Raw genomic sequence first — 18712 nt, 5'->3', positions numbered from 1 at the left:
ATCGGGATGTCCGATTTACTTCCCGTTTTGGCAGAAGTTCCACGAGGAACTGGGTAAGAGACTGCATTTTAGTACGTCGTTCCATCCGCAAACTGATGGGCAGAGTGAGCGGACCATCCAGACCCTCGAGGATATGTTGAGGGCGTGCGCCATTGATTTCGGTGGGAGTTGGGATTCCCACCTACCGCTTGTAGAGTTCGCCTACAACAACAGCTATCATTCCAGTATTGGTGCCTCGCCTTTCGAGCTGTTGTATGGGCGGAAGTGTAGGACCCCAGTCTGCTGGGGCGAGGTTGGGCACAAGGTGATGGGTCGGACAGAGGTAGTTCTGCAAACTACCGAGATGATATAGCAGATTAGACAGCGACTACAGACCGATCAGAGTCGACAGAAAAGTTATGCCGACCGACGCCGATTTGAGCTGGAATTTCAGGTGGGTGACATGGTTCTCCTGAAGGTCTCACCCTGGAAGGGAGTGATCCGCTTCAGGAAGAGGGGAAAATTGGGTCCCCGTTACATTGGGCCGTTCAGGGTTGTTGCCAGGGTTGGCAGGGTGGCTTATAGGCTAGAGCTTTCGGAGGAGCTTAGCCGGATCCACAACACATTTCATGTTTCGCAATTGCGTAAATGCATTATGGACCAGGAGGCAGTGGTATCGTTGGATGACATTCAGGTCGATGAGCGCCTGAACTATGTGGAGAGGCCTGTGGCTATTCTAGAAAGGAAGAAGAAAATTCTACGGAACAAGGAAATACCTTTAGTAAAGGTACAGTGGGAACATCGGAGGGGATCCGAGTGGACATGGGAGCCGGAGGCGGAGATGCGCGAGCATTACCCGGCGTTGTTTATTCCAACGGACTTCAAGGACGAAGTCTAGTTCAAGTGGGGGAGAGTTGTAACGCCCCGATTTTCAGGTATTGTTTAAATAAGATTTTTGGGTTAAGCTCTACTCGACGAGTTGGTTGACCTACTCATCGAGTAGCAGCGGAGTGGAATCGCGTGTTAAGTGACCTACTCGACGAGTCCATATTGGGACTCGGCGAGTAGGAGCTGGCAGATGAAACCCTAAATCCCGGGGTTTGCACCCCTATTTAAAGGAACCTCAGCCTCCTTTGGCCTCTTTACAGTCTTTGAGAGCCCCTTAAAACCCTAATACGTGTGTGTGTGCCCATTGTGTGTTTGAAGCTTGAAGAGAGGATCTTTGGAGGGAGAAGGCTTAGAGGAAAAGGAGATTGGAGCAAGTAGAGTGTGGGAATCAACTCTTATCTCAGTTATCATCTTCTGGAGGTAACCAAATCACCTTTTCCTTGTGAATCTCTTCTATTGGTTGAGTTTTAGGGTTTTTGGTGAGACATTAAGTTGGAAAGATGAGCTATGGGCTAGATCTGAGATTGTAACTTCAGATCTGGACCCTCCTTGGATTCTATAAGCATAAAGTTACAGTCTTGGTCATGATTGAGGTCCCTTTTGAGCATAAAGTTCCATTAAGAACTTAAAATAGGCATTTAGAGCCTTTATAGCCATGCATGCACGTAAAGTTTGCAACTTTACGTGATAAGCATGCCCTAGAAGCTTGGATCTGTGATTTGGAGCCGCTGCATGGCTCAAAACAAGTCTGTATGGAAAAGGGACTAAATGGACTCGGCGAGTCGCAAGGTTGACTCGGCGAGTCACATGAAGATGGTCGTGGACTGGACGAGTTGGATGAACAACTCGGCGAGTCCGATGAAGATTACCATAAGACTTAACGAGTTGAAGAATAACTCGGCGAGTCGGATGGGTTTTCCCTAGGATATGTATGCGTGTGTATCCGTCGAGTTGCAAGGAGGGAACTCGACGGGTGGCCTTAAAGTTTGAACGAGAATCGAACCAACTCGACGAGTCACCCCGATGACTCGTAGAGTTAGATTGTGCTTCAGGGAAATCGGCGAGTAGCCGAGGGTACTCGGCGAGTTGGGGTCAACATGGACTGTTGACCTTGACTGAGGACTTTGACTTTGATCAGGGGTTGACTGGTGGGTTATGGAGTACCTTATAAAGTTAAGGACTTATGAGTATATTGTACTATGGTCATAGGTGGTGGAGCCTGTGTCAAGTGATCCGAGAGTTGGAGTTTACCTTTCGAGTCGACATCTGCGAGGTGAGTTATCCTCACTATATCGACAGGGTCTACGGCACCAAGGCCGGCCCTTTAGTTGTTATTGTTATGGTATGCTACATATGGATTTGATCTGCTAGATCGGAATCAGGGTAGACAGTATGTTATGCTTTTATGATCCGTAAGGATTGGTATGTTAGTGACCTGCTAGGTCGGTACTCTAGTTACGAGAGGATTCTATGGTTGATGATCAGTGTGACAGATATGTTTGATGTTTGTATATGCCAGTATATGATAGCTATGCGAACATGGTTATTTACTTGTTGGTTGGGTTGAGACGGTCCTGCTTTGTGCTGAAGGCCAACATACCCTATGAGCGGTCCGGGGAGACTGCAGGCCCACGAGGCGGACCAATCATGTCGAAGGCTCGGGATAGATTCAGATAGACTGTAGGCCCAGTAGGGCGGTCCAGTCAGGCCGATGGCCCAGTATGCATGTTGATTGATTGATTGATTGATTGATTGACTGATTGTTACTGACATGGTATTGTCAGTGTGGTATTGGTATTTTGGGGGTAGCTCACTAAGCCCTCGGGCTTACAGTTTTCAGTTTATTGTTTCAGGTACTTCAGGAGATCGTGGCAAGGCGAAGGCGTGACCGTACCACTCCTCATCCTTATGATCTGTTTATGGGACACTCTGATGGATATTGATTTGAAAACATTTTTGTAAACAACACTATTTGACTTTTATTTATGGTTGAAAAAGTTTAAATTTGGAGTAAAATTTTTTTGATGTTACAGATGATGTAATAACTGGCTTCATTAAAATTGTTGTTGAAATTTGCATAGACGTAACTTTCCCCACAACTGGTCCTGTATCTTCACCGGATCCCTTAAACGAACCAACACCTCTATCTCCCCATTGCGAGACGTGCATAGTACGTAGAGCATTTGTTGGTAGTCGAAGTACCAAATTTCGGATTGGATCCAACTCAGCCTTGATACTTGACTCGATGTTCGAAACCATAGCAGAAATGGAATCTTGAGAAATGAAAGATTGAGTCGAAAGATCAAATTCCAATAATGTTTCTTTAAAATCAGATAAAAAATCTTCAGCTTTCTCAAACACTTTTTCATTCTTCTTAGTCTTGACTTTGAGGTCATTCGAATAGTCTTTGTTGATGGCAATAATATCTTCTATCAGGCGAGTGGTTGCATTGGCTACTACATCAACCTTTTTATGCAGCAAGTGGTAGTTATCATCTAACTTCTTAACCTCTTTAGCTATGAATGTTTGAAGCTCATTAACCTAGAGCTCAAGAAAAGCTTTCGTTTCATACATTTGTTTCTCAAAGAGTTCATGACGCTCTTTCGCAACATCACGAAGTTTAGAAATTTCATGATCAAAATTTCTAGATTGAGTTGACATCCTCTCTTCATATCTCTTATCAACATTTTCAATGAATTTTTTCAGTCGAGATTTTTGGGACTTTAAGAGATATTCAAATTCAACACCACTAACTGAGTTCTTGCCACCAATATCAACCAAAAATTGAAGAATAGAATTCAATTTTGAGTTAAGAATCTTGAATTTTTTACCCGACATGATTAACTCATCAGGTATATCTTCTTCTTCAGGGTTGAACTGTAACTCAACGAACGAAACCATAACATCATCATCTTCTGCTTTAGCTTCATGAATGGTCTTCTCAGGTTCGGTTTATCGAGATGAGAATAGAGTAGCAATAGGTTCTTTCATCACACCAACAAAATTCGGAGAAAATATTGTAGTAGATGAAGGTGGAGTAATTAATGTAGGTGGTGGAGAAGTTGGTTGTGGTGGTGGAACACTAGTTGTTTCGACTGTTTTTGTTTCTTTTGTTGTTGTTTCGATAGTATGCATCCCTTCAACCATATTTAAATTTGTGTCCTTATCAAATAAGTTCACAATGATTTCTGTGTTGGATTAGATGTCTAAGCCCATAACTATTATTGGTATGTACTTGACCCGAAAGTAGCATGGTCCATTTGAGTTGCATATTATCAGGACAATTTGTTAGGATGGATTCTTAAGAGAAGGTTATATATGATTTATTAATATATTATAAGTTCTAATATATTAATATGAAATCATATGGTTTAATTAGTATTGATCAAGAATTAATTTGGAATTAATTTAGTGATCAAAAGAGACTAATTAAATCTATGGGGACTAATTATGGTAATTAGTTATATTTATATGTATTGGGCTTATGATCCATGTTGGACCAAGTTTATGTATGGATACATAAAGAGTTGGGCTACATGAACCATGGATCATAAAACCCATGGGTATGGTTTTCGGTTATACCCATGACTCTTGAAATCCAACATATAAATACATGTTCTTAACCTAAAAAATGCCTACATGCATGTTCTTGGGGTTCATGGGTGTTTTTTGGGTGCATGTAATTCTCTCTCAAGTTCCACCTTTGTCCATGATGTGTTGTGACTTCATTTGAGGCTTCCACACTATTGGGGCTAAGCTCTTAAGGCCAAATACATCAAGACTTCAAGCTACATAAAAGGTATGTTACCCTAACTAGTATCTTGTATGGTAGATGTCAATTGTATGCTAGTTATAGGCTTAATACCTTGGAAACATCATTGCATGTATAATTAGCAAAAATATAGATCCAAGGTATTTAGGGTTGTATGTGCACCATAGGATGTTGTAGTATACTAAAACCCATCAGTGGTATCAGAGCCATGGGTTGTTTTAAATTATACTTGATGCTACTTGCTTGCAAATGCCTTAAAAATCGATTTTCTGCTGTTCTGGACTGTGGGCTCGCCGAGTCCACTGATGGACTCGCCGATTCCAAGGCAAAAACTAACAAGCTCGCCGAGTTTGTTCATACACTCGACGAGTTGGTGCTCCAGAATGCAGATTTTCGAGGTTTTTGGCTAGAATTGGACTAGAATCATTACACTAAGCTGTTTTTGAACTTATAAACCTATTTTTATGTGGTAATGATCATTATAATCCAATTAAAAAAGATAATTGTCGAAAGTTTCATGTTTTGTATTGGTTTAATAGTTAGACTAATTACATGAAAATTGTTTGATATGAATTGTCTTGTTCATATGAGTTTAATCTAGATCATAGAATTTTTGACATGTTTGTTAGTTTATTAGATGATCTAAATGGCCTTTAATGGATTCCATAACTTGTCCTCAAGTTATGGAAAACCAAAAGTCTTTCTTGTTAATGAGTCTTTAAAAGTCATGAGTTATGCAATTGAAGAGTCTTTTCCCATAAATTGTTTTATGAGGTCCATAACTTGTCCTCAAGTTATGGATTTTCAAGAGTCTTGCCATTAAAAGCCATATTAAACTCATATGTTATGGATTCCAAATGTTTTTTGAATTGTTCAAAACTTGCCCTCAAGTTTTGGAATTTGTAAAGTTCCCCCCCCCCCCCATGAATACTTTAATTCCAAATTAAACCCTTAGAATTTTAATTGTTTAAAATTCAATCCTTATACTATTATAATATTATAGGTTTAATATTTATATATATGTATAAGAGTAAGTCAGTCTTACCGTTAGTAGGTATCATTCACGAAGTCGGTCTATAATGCCTATAAAATGACAGTTTAATGGGTGTCCACTCTTACCCACTGCTTCCTTGAACGGTGGAGGGTCGTTAGCCGAACGGGTAGGACAGGACATTAATTCTTCCTTCATTAAAAGTATATGATAAATACTAAGTAACTAAACTCTTATAAATTCCCAAACTTAGTTACTTAGGAAAATGTGAATTTGGTGCTAATCCATTAAATTGCACTTTGCATCTTGTTAAGTTATTAGTGGAGCGTGTGTGGTTAACCGGCACACTAATCTGGGACTAACAATGTGTGGCAAAGGGTAACTTGATGTTAATCATTAGATCAATGGAGAGTGTGTGGTTAACCGGCACATTGATTAGGTGGTTGTAACATTAAGTGTACCAAGTTCATTTAATGGTTATTCACTCATTGTTTGTGATCCTCGGCATCCCAGTCACAAACTTGAAGGGCACAATCGAGATTTAAACATGTCATTGAATAGTTCAATGAATCTCAAAAGATCTAGGAATTTCAATCCATTTAAGACCTAAAATTTCTTTTCGTTTTTCATGGTGGAAATTGGTAAATCGTCATTTACCTACCTTCAAATATTTTGTAGCTTGGATTACGACATCCCTCTTCCAAGTTATAAAATATTGTGTTGGGTCCTAGCCTTAATATTTCATATTGGGTGTTATATTAAGGACTTAAATCAACTAAACTTGAATTTCTCCCTCATAGATGTCTAGTTATGACAACTATGGTCTTCCTTATCCTTTTGGATAAAGCTATCCTAATGAAGATGATATCCAAAATGGCAACCAAGGTGACAGATTAATCCCTTTGTTGTGCATTAATGGGACTGGAAATGATACTTCACTTCCTCCACCTCCTCCAATTGTTCTCCCTAACCCACAAGTTCTTGAATAGTTCAAGATCACTCAATCCCTATTGGCAAGCTCGGAGAGTTGGGTGTCGAAGTCTCAAGGAAGTTGATTGTTGACCGGGATCTTCAGTCACTTCCTAAGTCATATAGTGTGTTCTTTAAAGGACTACTATGTGACAGACCACGACATGATCCTTAATGATCTTACCTATTTGCTTGTTGCTTCTGAATCAGCAATGATTCGGAGCACTGGTAAGGCAAATTTGATTGGAAGATCTACTTCCCAAACTTGCATGGACATTGACAATGTAACATTGGAAGTCCAGAAAAGTCTTTTCTTCCCAATGGAAAGGGATCGGCCATAGTCAACCCGGTTGACCAAATGGTAAAGAGAAAGGCTAAGTCTGAGATAGTCCCGTGTACCATTACTAAAGACTCCATATGTTTCTATTGCCAAAGGAAGGGGCATTGGTTGCGAAGCTGCTTATTCCCCTGAAAGTTCACTAGGATGGTAAAAGTCAAAATTTGACTATGCCTCAGGTAAAGTCCACTGTCTAACTCTATTAAGTTCCTATTGGGAGATTCTTATTACATGATGTGACTAGGTCGCATTTTGATGTTTTGTAGAATCGGAAAAAGAGAGGAAGCTTAAAGGAAGAGTAAGCTGATTCTAATCGCGACGATGGATTTCGATCGCATGATTTGAAGATCAGAATTTTGAGCTGTTGCTTAAGAGTTATGATAGATTGCTTAGGAACAGATAACAACATAGTTTTCATATGTATTTACATTATAAGGATAAGTTTTTCCGCAATTTTAAAATAAAAGAAAAATTTTTGATTTATTTATTTTAAGTATCCTTTAAATGGGATTTGTGAAAATTATTGTTTATATGATTCCATTGATAGCAATATTGGAAAAGGGATTTGATTCTTTCGTTTGTGGTAGTGTCATAATTTACCAAATAAGGAAAGATTCTCATCACCCAAGTTTCAGTTGGATAGAAACTTGGAATCATGCAACCTGGATTGTATGATGCATGAGAATTTTCATCTTTGGGAAATTAATACTAATTTCTTGTTCACATGTATATGTGAGTCAAGTGAAGGACTAGGAGATCAGGTACACTTAGTTGTGCGCTGATCAGGTCCACCACAAAGAACGATAAGACTATTCGTCATGATTTACTAAAGTTTAGTAAATATGGTTGTGCTTACAAGTTTAAGTGTAATTCTGAAACATTGGAAAAGTTTCAATGTATAGCAGGACGAATGAGAAGAATCAAATTAGGCAGAAAGATAAAAGTTTCTCCAATCTGAAAATATGGGAGAGTACTTCAGTATCATGTTTTATGATCATCTTAATGATTATGAATAACCATATCACAATTGATCCTCTAAGGACATCTTAGCGCATTTGTTTGACTAAGAAGAGGAATCGTGAATTGTTGAAATGGTTAAATCAAAAGATGAATCATACTTCGTTCCAAAATTGAATCTTAGAGTAATACTCCAAGATTGTAACTCGAGTGACATAATCTTAAGAAAGGTTTGAAACACTTATAAAATGTAGAGTAAAATGTTTTCTACTCTTGTACATTTGAAATTGGTGAGTTGTGATGCTTTGGATAAAACAAAGACCAACTAAGGCCAGTTGTATGAAGTGTTTGTCTTGATAAGAATCCGCACTAACTCTTGAATATTTGCTTTGTCAAGGAATGGTTCTTGACAAGATAATCTTATATGTCAAGAGGTCAGTGGGAGTCTTAAAGATCTTGAAAAGTTTGAAGAACTAATCAAGGGTATTGTTTATCACTAGCACGCGACTTGAGGTTTATAACCTATCATGTTAACATATTCTTATTTCTGTGCCCATTCCAGTTAAAGTTGACTGTGCATATGAGTACTATGAGTTCTCAGTTGTTTGCATAACTACTTGGAAGCAATGGTAGGCCCTTGTGCTGCCAGGTGGTAAGAAGTTAAGATTGAACAAGTTCAGCCCATATGAGTTTGGATTTGTCACTAACCTCCTCTTGTGGTTATGTTTTTAACAAATTCATATGGATAGGAACATATACACCATAAAATCTAAGTATCATAAGGTTTTTCTCCGATTCATGAAAATGATGGTAAGGAAACGCTTTCACTAAGTAGATTTTAAGTTGATAGCAATTGTGATATTTTCATTCTCAAAGTCGTTAGTGGAGCATGTGTGGTTAACCGGCACACTAACATGGACTAGTGAGAATGGCAGATGGTCTAAACATTATGATTACGGCATCCCTCTTTGTAATTGTTTAGACACACATGTGAGCTATCTAAGGAAAGGTGTATGAAATCGGGAAGCTTAGATAAAGTTTTATCAAAGCATCTCGTATCAGAAATCTGAACTTTGGTAAGAAAGTCAATAAGTATTGATTTCTAGAAGTCCAACTGATTTCTGGATACATGTCAAAGCTAGTGGGAGCATAAGTGTTATGCTAATAATAATTATCATGTTAGTGGGAGCATGATTATTATGTTAAGTCTTGCAAGTTAGCAATGTTAATTATAGAAAACAAAAGTTTCAATTTGCAAAGTTGCAGGTGTTGAAAAGTTGTTTTGCTATAATTAAGGGAGAGGAAATTATACTTCATTTCAATTCTACAAGTTTAGATTGAGATTTTAATCAAATTTGGTCAAGTATATATATGAATGTTATGTTGGAATAGTTCAACATAAGGAAATTCTATATATGGAAATATTAATTGCGTTCTCAATATTCGATTATGATTACGACATCCCTCTTCATAGTCAAAATTTTGAGAACATGGCTAATAGAAAAAATTATAGCAAAAGACTGGTCTAGGATCATGTTTTTATGTGAGACATTATGAATCGTATCCCATATCTTCGGGTATAGGATCGATTACATATGCTATAATATTTATGTGTGTTCTAAATTTTCCAAATGCCTAAGGCATTAAGAGGGAAAATGACTAGAACTGGATATGACTAAAAAAATGATTAAGCAATTGTCGAGGACAATTTGAAGTCTACAAGATTGGTTGCTCATGGACAGTTGGAAGTATAGTATAAATTTGGGAAAGGACCATATTGACATATTCTGAAAAAGCGGCAACTCTTGTTTAGAAGTGATAGTCAAAATGGGAATATGGAAATGTTTCCGTAGGTGGAAGTTATTCATTAAATCCGCATAAGATTAGAAAACTTAATGCAGAAGGATATTCAAAGGAATGTACTTTGAATGTGAGACTTCGTTTCCATGGAATTGCTCTCCATTGGAATACTTTGTAATGTCTGTTGCCAAGTTTTTCTGACTTTTGTGCATAGTCATTACAAGAGGATCATTGCATATAAGTTTAGAATCTAACAGACTGGCAAAGAATCTTGTATTCTTACATTTTTCATAAGGATTTGGAATTGTGAAATGAGCATCATTGAAATGTTTTCAAATGATCTCTTTCACAAAGTAAAGACCATAGACAAACATAGTGTGCATGCTTGGTGCATGGCATAACTATTGTTTTAATTCAAGTATTAAGTTGATAAATCGAAACATTATACAATGAATAATGAGTAATCAATATGGTGATCAAATAAAAGGTGTTTTAATTACTCTCATAAGTATTGGGGCCATATAGGATTAGTATTATTCTTGTGTTTCACTTTGCATATTTTGACTTCCCGAATAACTAGGTTATTCAAACCGTCCACAGTCTATCATACTTTGGAAGTTGGTATTGAGGCAAGACTGTCATGAATGGGTCTGTAGTATGTCTAGGTGTTTTAGACATAGCTGCAGTATTCATGAGTGCTCCTGGAATAAGATTCAAGTATTGGATTAAACCCACGCTCATTTGAATCACTTCATGGATTTTATCACGAGTGATCATGAGACGATAATATCTTATATTCTTCAAACCTAGAGATATGAGTTGATGACTATGAGTTATTTGTACATTGATTGTACGAAAACGCATCAGTAACTTGATGTTATAAAACGTGCCTTTGTGTATGATTCAACAAGTAGTTAGTACAAGCATATGAGTCGAAGTTTATCCATTCCTTTTACCCTTGGAGGGATAAAAGCGATATATGTGGGCCCCTCGATGATTTACTGATGACAAATGTAAGTGCTCGGCCGGGCCTGGACTGATTTGATTTTTTCAATTAGTCGGTCGTCATAAATCGGAAATCGGGAAACAACAGATGGACAGAGAGAATGATTATAATCCATGTCTCAGTCTATATGATATCTAGAATGGAGGAATATATGATCACTTATCTAATGGACATGTCATTGACTAGGTCAGAGTTCGACAATGACTTTTAAGAGCTATGATTGCTAGTCGGGTTTTGGAGTCGTACTTGCAATAATAGTTTTAGACTTATCCAAGTGGGAGATTGTTGGATTAGATTTCTCAGCCCATAACTATTATTTGTATGTACTTAACCCTAGAGTAGCATGGTCCATTTGGGTTGCATATCATCAGGACAATTTGTTAGGATGGATTCTTGAGAGAAGGTTATATATGATTTAATAATATATTATAAGTTCTAATATATTAATATGACATCATATGGTTTAATTAGTATTGATCAAGAATTAATTTAGTGATCAAAAAAGACTAATTAAATCTATGGGGACTAATTATGGTAATTAGTTATATTTAAATGTGTTGGGCTTATGATCCATGTTGGACCAAGTTTATGTATGGATACATAAAGAGTTGGGCCACATGAACCATGGATCATAAAACTCATGGGTATGGTTTTGGGTTATACCCATGACTCTTGAAATCCAACATATAAATACATGTTCTTAACCTAAAAAACGCCTACATGCATGTTCTTGGGGTTCATGGGTGTTTTTTGGGTGCATGGAATTCTCTCTCAAGTTCCACCTTTGTCCATGATGTGTTGTGACTTCATTTGAGGCTTCCACACTATTGGGGCTAAGCTCTTAAGGCCAAACACATCAAGACTTGAAGCTACATAAAAGGTATGTTACCCTAACTAGTATCTTGTATGGTATATGTCAATTGCATGCTAGTTATAGGCTTAATACCTTGGAAACATCATTGCATGTATAATTAGTGAAAACATAGATCCAAGGTATTTAGGGTTTTATGTGCACCATAGGATGTTATAGTATACTAAACCCATCAGTCTGGACTTTCGACCTCCTCCATAATGGACTTAGTATTCGAAACCCCGGGTGGTATGACTTTCGTTTGCTCAGGGATTGTTGTTATCTGTTGTTGTAATGCCCAAAATCTTGAGGAGAAATTGTTAAGAATAAGCCTAATTCAATTTGAACTCGACGAGTTGGAGGAACCAACTCGGCGTGTTTAGGAGGGAAGAATTGCGGGGATTAAATGAACCAACACGGCGAGTTGTGGTCCCTCAACTCGGCAAGTTGGTGGCTAGGAAGGAACCCCTAATTTTTAGGGTGTTGCACCCTATTTAAAGGTCGTAAGTTCCAATGGCTGGTCTCCTAACAGCCTCCTTTGTTGTCAAAACTCTAAAACGAGTTGTAGCCTTCATTGTCAAACATTTGAGCCTTGGAAGAATTTGGAGGTCATTTTTCTGCATTGTAAAGGAGTTAGAAGATCTTGAAGTTCTAAGCTTGGAGAAGGAAGTCTTGGATCCAGAATCATTATCCATTTTGTAAGGAGTTTGAGGTATCAAGTTGTTATCTTGATTTCTAGATGCTTAGATATCTCTTTTGGGTTAAATTGTCATGTTTTAGCCATGGTTTGGATTGATGTTGGGACTAGGACATCCAAAGCCTTATTCTCAGATCTGGGGTTTTCGTGGACTCTTTTGGCATAAATGTGCCAACTTTATGGATTTAAGGGTTTCATGCATTCATTAAGTCCCTTATTAAGCCCTTTTTGAGCATTTGGGCTTCTCCTAGGCATGCATGTATGTAAAGTTGGCAACTTTACACGGTTTTCCAGCCCTAGATTGCCAGATCTATATTTTGGGGTTTTGTCTTTGAAGATTAAAGTGCTTAATGGTTAAACCCTCCCTCTTTTAAGTGTATGGTTTGGGCTTGGACCTATTTCAGTGGTTCCTAGGGGTAAAGTTGGAAACTTTACCCTTCTAGATCTCATTTTGGTCGAGATCTGAGTTGAGAAGCTCTTAGAATCGATAATGTCGGCTTAATGTATTAAGATGTTGGGTTTCTGGCAAACTCGGCGATTTTATGGATACACTCGGCGAGTTGGCTCGATTTTTCCCCGCCTTTGCAGATAATGGAGAAACACGGCGAATTGAAGGACAACTCGGCGTGTTGGGTCAAGTCGGGCCGTTGAGCTTGACTTTTGACCCTGTCTTTGACCAAGTTGTTCTAAGGGGGTACTTGAGGTAATCAGAACTGTAGCTAACGCAATTATGGGCTTAGGATAAGGCCCATATGGGGTTGGGCCCAATTTGGAAAATTGGTCCATTAGTGGGTCTTTGTGGTATATTTTGGATTTGGGCCTCAGTTTTGATGCATGTTAGGTCAGGGGTAAAATGATCATTTTACCCGAAGTATGGATGGTTGGCCTTAGAATGGAACCTATTTGCTAATTGGGTGTTATTTTGATCTGATAGCTCGGAGGTGTCGTTAGGGCAGCAGCTAGGGATTCTTTCAGTAAGCTTCTGCATTCGAGGTGAGTCTTCTCACTATATCCATGGGTCGAAGGCACCAATGCCGGCCCATTACGCGTTAGGTGGTATGCTAGTTGTCTCTGTGATACTTGCATGGAAGACCCCCCGGGGGGAGCCCGTGATAATTGGATGTCAGACCATGGGGGGAAAGCCCATAGCATTCCAGGTAAAGACCATGGGGGGAGCCCATTGTTGGATAAGGTGTTTAAGTCCATAACTTATTTGGTATATACTTGACCCGACCCGGCATGGTCCATTTGGGTTGCACTTCACCCGAACTATTTATATGGATAACATTATGAGAAGAGTATATTTGCGGCCTACTAATATATTATAAGTTATAATATATTAATATGAAATTGTATTATTTAATTAGTATTGATCTTAAATTAATTATGAATTAATTTAGTGATCATAAGGTGACTAATTAAATAATGGGCTATTGTACTTATATAGTGTGGGCTAACACTCATAAGGAAATGGGCTAAGCTTGAATGGGAGTCCATGGATGATCCATGGAGCTTTTAACCCATGGATCCTTGGAATAGGAAAATACATGGGTTATTAGGGTTTGCATGGTTCATAACCCTAATCATCTACACTATATAAAGAGGCTTATAGTGCTTGAAAAAGCACTATGTGTGTGTGCATAAGGTGTGGCCGATTTCTAGAGTATTAGAGTGCTCTCTCATAAGTTTTCCAAGTTTGTGGTGATTTGTGATTTCCATTTGAGGCATTCACATTATTGGTGCTTGGCTCTCAAACTCTCAAGGAATCAACTCACTAACAAAGGTATGTAATTCTTCCAGTATCTTGTATGTTTAAAAGTACTCCATGTATGCTAGATAGGTTATGAACCTTGGAAAATTATTTTGCATGTATTTTAGACAAACATAGATCCAAGGTTTCTAGGGTTGCATGAACACCTTAGGAGTGTTAGTTTGCTCAAAACCCAACAGTGGTATCAGAGCCTAGGCTTGTTTGTTTGATACTTGATGCAAACTTGTTGAAAAACTCAAGTTTTCTGCATTCTGCAGCATGAACTCGCCGAGTCCATGGGGGGACTCGCCGAGTCCATGAGTAAATTCATCCTACTCGTCGAGTAGGTTCGTGCACTCGACGAGTAGAAGCCTCAGAATGCAGATTTTCGAGTTTTGCTGCTGGAAATGGACTAGAAACATTACCCTAAACTGTTTTGGTGTTATAAAACCTTTTTTAGATGGTGTAATGTTTATGCTAATCCATTTACAATGGCTTATATCAAAATTGCATGATGATATGTGTTCATATGTTCTTGGAATTTTTGATATGATGTTCATGTTCTTATGAATTATTGTTAGATCATAGGAATTATTTGCTAAATTGTTTATTGATAATTCTTGATCATTTATGTGTTTTAATGGAGTCCATAATTTGTCCTCAAGTTATGGATTTCCAAAGGTCACTTTCATTTATGCACACTTAAAACACATAAGTTACATGAAAATGAAGAGTCTTCATTTTATGAACCTTTAATTCATAAGTTATGAAATGAAAAGTTTTGAATAGTTTCAAAACTTGTCCTCAAGTTTTGAGATTTGTAAAGTTACACACACTTTAATATACTTTAATTCCAAACCCTTAGAGTTTTAAAAGTTAAAATTCAAACCTTATACTATTTATAACATTAATGGTTAATTATTATATATATGTATAAGATTAAGCCGTTTTACCGTTAGTAGGCCTCATTCACGAAGCCGGTCTATAAGGGGGGTATAAGGTTGTTGCCTATAAAATGGCAACTTAATGGGTGTCCATTCTCACCCACCGCTTCCTTGATCGGTGGAGGATCGTTAGCCGAACGGGTAGGACAATGACTTTAAATTCTCATTAAAAATATGATGAATATTATAAAGTAACTAAACCTTTAATAAATTCCCAATCTTAGTTACTTTAGGAAAATATGAATATGGTGCTAACCCATGAAATTCACACTTTGTACCTTACCAAGTCGTTGGTGGAGCGTGTGTGGTTAACCGACACACTAACTTGGACTAGTAAGGATCACGAAGGGTGGGTTAATGTTTATCATAGATCGGTGGAGCGTGTGTGGTTAATCGGCACATTGATTAGGTGATAATATTAAGGGTACCAAGTGAATTTGCATGGTTATTCACACCTTGTTTTGTGATCCTCGGCATCCCATTCACAAAACTTGAAGGGCACAATCGAGATTGAAACATGCCATTGAAAAGTTCAATGAATCTCAAAAGAATCTAGGAATTTCAAAACCAATTAAACCTAATAATTCATTTCGTTTTCATGGTGGAAATTGGTGAATCGTCATTCACCTACCTTCAAATATGTTATAGCTTAGATTACGACATCCCTCTTCTAAGTTATAATATATTGTGTTGGATCCTAGCCTTAATATTACATTTGGGTGTATTATTAAGGATTCGATATATCTAATCTAAACTTGTTTTCTTCCTTTTAGATGTCTTCCAACAACAATGCTTCGGGCTCTAACCCTACTGGCTCCTTTTCCCTCATGAACCTTTGTGGGAGGGTCATCTTTGATGGTTCCAACTTCATGGATTGGATCCGGAACATCAGGATGGTTACTCGTTACGAGGACAAGGAATATGTCCTCGATAAGGAGCTAAAGGAGCTTGCTGAGTCCACTGCTACTCCTGAGGAGGTCGCTGAGTATCAGGCACATGAAAGAGATGCCACCAAGGTGGCATGCATCATGATGGCCACCATGACAGCTGAACTCCAAAAGTCCTATGAGGACTATTACCCTTTTGAGATGCATCAGGATCTCATGGAAAGGTACCATCAGAGTGCTCGTCAAGAGCGGTATGAAATAATCTCCTCCATGATCACTACCCGTATGAAGGATAGCGAACCAATCACGAGCCACATGCAGAAAATGCAAAGGTATGTGGACCGTCTAATGAAACTGAATGTGAACTTCCCTGAGGAGTTGGCAATTGATATCATTTTTCACTCCTTGCCCTCGTGTTATGATCAATTTCGTATGACATACCACATGAACAAGGAGGAAGTCACACTCAGTAAGCTTCAAGGACTTCTGAAGACTGCCGAAAGTGGTCTTAAGAGTAAGTCGGTTACTACTCCTACTCCTACTACTACCCTTGTTTTGGCTATCGGGCAAGGCAAAGGGAAGAAAAGGAAGCACCCTTCAAAGGGTACCAAGGGAAAGTCCCTTGAAGGCTCCTCATCTGGAACCAAAGGTGGTTCTATCACTCCTTCTGCCATCCCTAAGGATGTTGAATGCTTCTACTGTCAAAATAAGGGGCACTGGAAGCGAAACTGCCCAAAGTAATTGTAGGATGTCAAGGATGGGAAAGTGAAACCATCCCATGCAGGTATTTACACTATATTGTCTAAATAACTCACCATACTCTAATTCTTGGGTTCTTGATATAGGTTGTGGTATTCACATCTGTTGTGACTTGCAGGGCCTAAGAAGAAGTGAGGATGTGGAGCACGGAAAGATAAACTTAATCATGGGGAACAAGAAGGTTATACCTGTTGCCAAGATTGGAGTTTATACTTTGTTGCTAGATAGTGGGTTAAAGTTAGATTTGAATAAATGTGTGTACTCGTCTGAAATGGCGAGAAATATTATTTCCTTTCATGCTTTGTACAAACAAGGTTTTACCTTTTCTTTTGGTAATGAAGTTGGTAGTATTAATGCTTTCTTTAATAATGTTCTTTATTTTAAAGCATTACCTTGTGATGGTGTGTATGAAGCTAAATCGGTTGTAGATAATTTAGGAAATAATGTATTATGTATTGATTCTTCTACTAGCTTGGATAAAGCATCTTTGTGGCATTGTCGTCTTAGACATGTAAGCAAGAAATGCATAGGCCAGCTCCAAAAGGATGGAGTCTTGGAGTAGTTCGACCTCAAGTCGGATGATAGTTGTGAGTATTGTCTACTTGGAAAAATGACAAAATCACCGTTCACTGGTACTTGTACAAGGGGTGAGGGTTTGTTGGACCTTATACATACTGATGTATGTAGACCATTCAAAACCGCCACAAGGGATGCTAATCGCTATTATGTGACTTTTATTGATGATTTTAGTAGATATGGTTATGTCTACTTAATCAAACATAAGTCAGAAACTTTTGAAAGGTTTAAAGAGTTTAAACAGGAAGTAGAAAATCAATTGGGCAGGAACATTAAGATGCTTCGATCCGATCGAGGTGGTGAGTATCTTAGTACTGAGTTCCTCGACTATCTTAAGGAATGTGGGATTGTCTCACAATTGACACCTCCCAGGACACCACAACTGAATGGTGTAGCTGAGAGGCGTAATCGAACTTTGTTGGACATGGTTCGCTCTATGATGAGTCGAGCTTCGCTACCAATCTCTTTTTGGGGGTATGCCTTAGAGACTGCCGCCCACATCCTTAATCTAGTCCCTACAAAGAAGGTTGCCAAAACACCTCATGAAATGTGGACTGGGAAAGTTCCCAATTTGGACCATATCAAGATTTGGGGTTGCTAGGCTTTCGTGAGGCGCGAGACTCATGACAAGCTCGAACCTCGAAGTGAAAGGTGTATTTTCATCGGCTACCCACAAAAATCCTTTGGTTACCTCTTCTACAGACCCAGTGAGAATGTGGTCTTTATGGCAAGGAGAGGGGTCTTTCGAGAGAGAGAATTTATAAACCAAGGAGACAGTGAGAGGCAAATTGACCTTGAAGAAATTCAAGACTCAATTGGTGAAGGAACCTCAGACACTAGCAATCAACTTGAGGAGGAAATTCCTGTTGATCCAGCTGACGAGTCTATACTTCCGAGGCGTTCCACAAGGGTTAGGAACACACCTGAGTTTTATTATGGATTTCATATTACTACGGAAGGTGATACATTTATCAGTGACAGTACACTGGTAAATCTGGATGAACCTAACAATGTTAAGGAAGCCATGGTAGGCCTAGAGTCTGCTAAATGGAAGGAGGCTATGGACAGCGAGATACAGTCCATGTATGACAATCAAGTTTGGAACTTGGTTGACAATGTACCAGGCCGTAAGATAGTCGGGTGCAAATGGATCTTCAAGAAGAAGACCGACATGGATGGGAAGGTGCACACTTATAAGGCTCGACTGGTTGCGAAGGGTTTTACTCAGACTCAGGGTATTGATTATGATGAAACCTTTTCACCAGTCGCAAAGATTAATTCTATTAGGGTTATGCTAGCCATTGCTGCATTTCATGATTATGAAATATGGCAAATGGATGTCAAAACCGCTTTCCTTAACGGAAAGTTGGCTGAGGATGTTTACATGAATCATCCAGAAGGTTTTGTCAGTGCAGAGTACCCCAATAGAGTGTGCAAGCTTGAGAAATCCATTTATGGATTGAAACAAGCATCTCGAAGTTGGAATCTTTGTTTCGATGAGAAGGTCAAAGAGTTTGGTTTCTCAAGAAGTGAAGAGGAGTCCTGCGTGT

Source organism: Lactuca virosa, chromosome 6, assembly GCF_052849685.1.
Source record: "Lactuca virosa cultivar CGN04683 chromosome 6, Lactuca_virosa_CGN04683_v6, whole genome shotgun sequence".
NCBI classification, from domain to species: domain Eukaryota; kingdom Viridiplantae; phylum Streptophyta; class Magnoliopsida; order Asterales; family Asteraceae; genus Lactuca; species Lactuca virosa.
Note: the sequence above shows the minus strand (reverse complement) of the source record.